A 6039-nucleotide genomic window follows, 5' to 3' on the forward strand; every position below is an offset into this window, starting at 1 on the left:
TGCAATTAGTACTGGGCAGAGAGAACAGGACTTTGGAGACTCTCAATTATTTTGGCTCTGATCTGTGCATAAATAGGAGAGTGATATAAATGATATACATCATACAATGTCTTCTACATAAATATGGTATTGGGTGGTGCATAATGCATACAAATATTGCATTTATAAGACATTGTATGATGTGTAGACATTGTATACACATTATTGAATAAATATGACATGTATCAGCTGCTGATGTTCAAGCATCCTAAGGCACTTTATATAACATAGGGTGGAAGCTATTTCTTTCTGGGAATAACATTTCACTGAAAGCATGAGAAGTTAAAGCTGTTTGCATTGTGTGATCTCTGCTAGTGCCTCTGGCAGCTGTGTTCACAGGGGACTTGAAGTGAGCAGGAAGCAGCAGCAGCTCCATCTCTGTCCAGGTGCCTCCCCTCAGGGATGCGGGGAGGGTGCTGTGGGCCAAGGTGAACATGCTGTTCCCTCACTGCCGGCAATCGGCAGAGCATCAGTGGAGCAAATGTGATTCCTGGAAACCTTGGGGAAGCAGGCACCATGGCGCAGCTCCAGAGCTGGCCACAGGCTCATGCTGGAACAGGAGGCTGTATGGGGGAGGCTTTGCTGCAAGATCCCTTCCAAAGGGTAACGGGTGGGGAGAGATGCAGATGTCCAGCGGGTAACCGCACTTCTAGCACTTGTTCTGGAGTGCACTTTATGGAGATGGCAACAGCTGAGGACAAGCACTGGCAGTGACGTTGAGTAGAGGACTCCATTTCATGCTTGACCCGGGGCAGTAGAGAAAGGCAGATGCTTTCCTTGGCAGAATGAGCGAAGCTCTTTGCTTGTTCCCATCTTCTATCCGGACCCTTCCCAGGCATTTCTCTGTAAAAGACATGAAGGCTCCCCTTATTGTCTGTCACTCTGTGTTTTATACATTTATTGAAAACATTCTAAGTGCATTGTTGAGTCAGTTCTGCCCAGTGCTTTCCACGTACCAGTTAAAAGTGAGCCAAGAAGGTCACAATTAAGAAGCCGTTGAGGATCTCATGAATAGGAAACATTATTTTGTTTATGATCATTTGAGATCTTTAGTGTTGTCATCTGATGACTGTCTGTTATGCTGAATTAAGCTGTGTAATGAGAAGGCTCTGAGGTGGTATATAAACCTCTGATAAGTTTTATTTTTTTGTCTAGGTTTCTTGGTGCAGGTATGAACTGGCTTATCCAGGTTTTAAGTGATTTTACACTATATTTACAGCTATCCAGAGTAAACCTGTAAGCACAGAACTACTGTTTATTGAATGTGGAGATGCAGATAAATACCAGGCTAGTGAAAAGAAACTATTTAAAGTCTGTGGTTTTCTCTCTCCTGCACCCCCGCACACAAGTTATTAAAATGAAGTCATGCAGCAAGTGAAGATATTTCTCCTGAGGGGGGAAAAAAAGATAATCTTGGATGACTAATGCCTTTTGATTAGAGGCTGTTTCACACAGGCGGCTCTCACAGATCATTGCTGCACCCATGTAATAAACCTGTTCTCACTAGGGTTCTGTTTATGTCTAAAGAGGATGAAGCAGATTCCATCTCCAAGGATTTTGGCCACATAGCTGAATTATGAATGTGTCCCCAAGTCTAATTTCAAGATCAAAGCCAAGGTGGGCTTTTTTCTTTTCACAAGAACAAGCCTCATCTCTCTGAGTTATTTTGGGGCCTCATCCTTTTCTTGTGCCCAAAGATGTGGCATGGGGACCAAGCAACAGTGGAAGTCTCAGGACACCTGGGCTGGCTTAGCACCCCCTACAATGTACAGTAGCCTTAAGGGTGCTGTAGTTGACACAAGAACAGATCTAGAGGCTGTTGCAGTGTTGAGAAGTGGCTGGAGTCACACTCTCCTCTTTTATGCTACTCTTTCTGTGCACAGCTGTGGTGGGAATGAACGTGGCAGCAGTATCTCTGGGATGTTGACTGTCTCCTTGCAAAGAGTCACGCTGTTAAAACTAATGTTTCTGTTACTGGGTCACTGAGCAATGACAGATATATAGCACTTACCAGAGGTACTACAGATGAAGGAAATAATTGATTAAGTGATGGGATTTTTTCTATTTTTCATTGGTATTTTTTCCTGTATGAGACAGAAAAATATAATATGTATAACAAAAAAAAGTGTATAACTTGTTTTCAGAAGTGTTTACACTTCTCTTAGAATTTCAAGCACATTATTGTCATGCTTTGAAACATGGGAGATGATTGGAATAGCTGTGATTTCCTGAAGGAGAATCAAACAGGGCTTTTCTTAGCTGGGATTTGGCAAATGGTTCTTAATTTCCCAGGTTTTAGGTATTTATGGGATAGTATTCAATGACAATATTACCATTTTTCTAGTTGCTTCTTTCTCCAGTTGCTTCATGATATAAGCAAATCTTAGAAGTGATAACAAGGTCTTTGTTATGATTACATTATAAATTTGTTCTCCATGCCTTAACTAATAAAAGATTTTATAGGCCCCAGTATGTTATTGATTGCAGAATGTTTGGTTATACTCTCGTTGTGGTTGCCAGGGGAAATAAGTGATCTAAAATTATTAATCTCTTTCTCCCACTCCAGACTCTTTAGTGCTGTTTTGAAACTCTAAAGATACAGCTGTTTCATTTTTCCATTTCCACAACAATGTGCTAGGCATCCCCAGTTACAGCTCCTAGGATAAGGTCTTCTCAGAGTTCATGAATGGAAGAGGTGTTGTTATAGTTATTGAATGTATCTGAAGAAGAATAGAAAAAAAAAAAATAAGAACAACTAAATGGGGCCAGTGGGAAAACAGCTGTGCCATAATTAGGTTACTGATGGCCATACAGTGTAATAAAGGAGGCAGCTGAATGCCAGAATGGGAAGAATGTTCGAAAGATACTTTGCTTCTGAGTATTTTTCTCTTTCAGGCGGGGGTGAGGGAGATGCGTGGTGGCTTGACAATAGCATTGGTCAAAATTCTGCCAGTTAGTGATGGAGGAAATGCTACAGATATGAAATGATAATGAAATAACAGTTTGTTGTCTTTACTGTTTCTGCACACTTCATTAGCAACGCAGATTTTAGATTTAAACTGTTGTCTGGCTTTGGCTTTTAAGAGATATTTAATTGACAATATAATAACAGAGTGGAAGCAAATAGTGACGTTCATATTTCTGTGTAGAAACCATTTACCTACAAGAATCCAGAGGAGGCCTCTGTCATTCTGTTGTACAGCATGGTATCATGGTGTCCTGGTTTGAGTCAGAACAGAACTAATTCTTGCTTTCCAGCTCAGTCTCTTCTAAGTCACTGCACTCTCTGGAGTTAACGGTGTATTTGTGCAGACAGTGTCTGCTTCCAGCAGTGGTAACACTCCATGTTTACAGTCACTGCCAGGGACTGGTGTGCAGAAAGGCTCCTGCTTACACTTGCTCCTGTGCAGACCAAGGTCACTGCTAAATCCTGTGTGTCACGGTGGGGGTGCAGTAAGTTAGAGGCTGCACCTGTGGGGAGGAGCAGACAGGACAGGACAGGTGACCCTACACTGACCAACAAGGTGTTCCACTCCATTTACATCATACGTGGTAGGTGTAAAGCTGAGGGTCTTGCTCTCTCTTGCTGTCTTCTTCAGTGGCTGGTGTCTGAGAGGGACTCTGTCCATTCTGCCTTTGATACCAATCTGTGCATCGCTGAATCCAGTTCCGGAGTCCATCTGCTGCATCTCGTTCCTGTCTGCTACTGGGCCCGGCTTGGGACTTCCCCGATGTCTGCTCACAGCATCAGTGGTGATGGTGCATGGTTGCCATCAGAGGGTTTGGGTTCATTGCTGGTATTGTGTATATTTGTATATATTTCATTTTATTATTGTTATTCTCATTAAAACAGTTCTAGTTTTCTTTTCCCATCCATAGGTCTCTTCCTTGCTCCTTTTCTCTTGACCCTCTTTGGGAGGGGGGGCAAAGGTGGAGGGAGGCATCCGTCATTTGTCTAGTGCCTGGTCCAGCTCTTCCCTGACGCAAGGGAAGGACAGGCTGTTCGATTTGTTTCAATGTAACCAATAGACAACAGAAGGCAATTCTTCAGTCAGAAAGCAGTAAGAACCTGGTGAGAAAAGAAGGTCACACTGATGCTTTTTTCTCTTTATTACAGTCGGCTGGGGATCCTATTTTGATCATGCAGTTACATTAAGGATGAGAATACTATGATCATAATGTATGAAGACCTGAAAGAGGTCAAGCAGATGCTGGGCACTGATGGGCAAAACACATCTGAGCCCAGTCCTTGAAATCTGCTGAAATTAACGGCCAAAGGCACAGGTTTCTGAAGGAGCAAAATCAAGTTGATAGTAGCAACAAGCTGAATCTGGCTATATAAAACTGAGCTCTGGTGTAATGCAGTGAACATACTGTGAAGGAAAATACATATTGTTAATAGATGACGGCAATGCACATCCCAGGTGGGCAACTCCTTTTCTAGAGGAAACATATTGTGTGCCTCCCTTTCACTGTATTGCTTTCAGAACCTGACTGCCAGTGCAAAGCAGATAGCTGGATTCTTTGGATTCTTCCCAGTGGCAGAGGAGGTCCAGCCCATGGCAGACAGGACCACTTGCCAGGCAGTGACGGATAAGGCTCAGGACACTCATGGTGCTGTTGGCTCAATTCTTTTCTGCAAAGGTAAATTTGCTAGAATTTTGCAAGGATGGTGAATGGTAGCATTGCATTTTGGGCAGACAGGAATTTGGATCAGTAGATAATTAATCTTTCTGTATAATTTTCAAAGTTGAGAGTTGTTCTAGAAATGCTTAGTGTGCTTCAGGACAGTGTCACTTGATTTCATCACAAAGCCAGTACCATTCCGTCAAGACCTGTATAATGTGATTAGCAGAAATGTCCTGCAAGTAGCACACTGTTCAGTTGTGGTATGCAGTAAACACCAGTTAAAACAAAGAAGAGTTTATTTTGGCTTCTGTGAGTACTGGGGATAGCCTGACACTTGTTCTACAGAGTGCCTCCAGAGATGCTTCTTGGATTTTCTAAATAACCCTTGAGATTCATAGGCAATCTCAGTCAACACATGGAATCCACATACTCCACAGACTGAGCTGTGTCTTTTAGTCATGGATCACGCTAGAGCTGTAGACTCAGACAGCCTCAGGCTGTGGGCTCGCTGCACTCTGGATTAGTAGGTAGACTACAGTTTTAGGGCAGTGTCTGTTTGCAGTGCATGAGGCTCTGACACTTAACAGCCAAATCTTTGAACTTTCTGGGTTGGTTTCACAGCTGCTGGTTTTCTTTTATGGTCGTCTGCAGCTGCACACGACACATGCCAAAGCTGTGAAGGCAGACCAGTTTCTACATTTGCTTTATGTTCACAGTCTGTTTAGGACACTGTATGTAAGGGAAATGTAAGAGTGTATTCTTGGTCAGAGATTTTTTTTCTTACAGGGAAAACAAAACAAAACAAACCACAAAAAAAAAAAAAAAGAAAAGGAATAAAGATTTATCCTGAAATATGATAATAAGAGAGACAAGGTATTTTTTTGTTTTAAATCATACTCCTTGGTCCTTACAGTCAAGGGTTAATTCTTTGTATTGTTGGAGACTGGAAGAATCTTTTCACTGAAACTCAAACCCAGGAAATCGGTAACAAATTCAAAGTGTGCTTAGAAGGAACTAATCTGGGAGTGAAGTTAAAATGTGATATATACTGCAAGACCTGAACTACAGAAAAAAGCCCCAACATACTCAGGCTGCTTTTCATTCACTTTTATGAAATAAACCAGAAACCAGGTCAATATCTGATTTAAAAATTTTGAATCCATACAATTTGCAAACCTGTTTCTACTGTCTTAACTTACGCAAGCAATCCTTGCTTGTGCAGGTAGTATCATTGAGTACACTGCATTGTCTTAAATTACCTGTAAGTTTTTGGCCTCTCTTTTTTTTTTTAACGCTAATTTTTTTGCTATGATTTCATGTTGCTTGGAATATATATGCAGTAGTTTGTTGCAGTACACTGTTATGGACGCT

The 6039-nt window shown here is 41.8% G+C and overlaps 1 pseudogene; it reads left to right on the plus strand.

The window, feature by feature from the left end:
* The first annotated feature begins 555 nt into the window (after positions 1–555).
* Positions 556–5729, plus strand: LOC104489032 (annotated as a pseudogene).
* The last annotated feature ends 310 nt before the right edge of the window (positions 5730–6039 follow it).

This window comes from Buceros rhinoceros, unplaced genomic scaffold (assembly GCF_000710305.1).
Source record: "Buceros rhinoceros silvestris isolate BGI_N320 unplaced genomic scaffold, ASM71030v1 scaffold19152, whole genome shotgun sequence".
NCBI lineage: Eukaryota > Metazoa > Chordata > Aves > Bucerotiformes > Bucerotidae > Buceros > Buceros rhinoceros.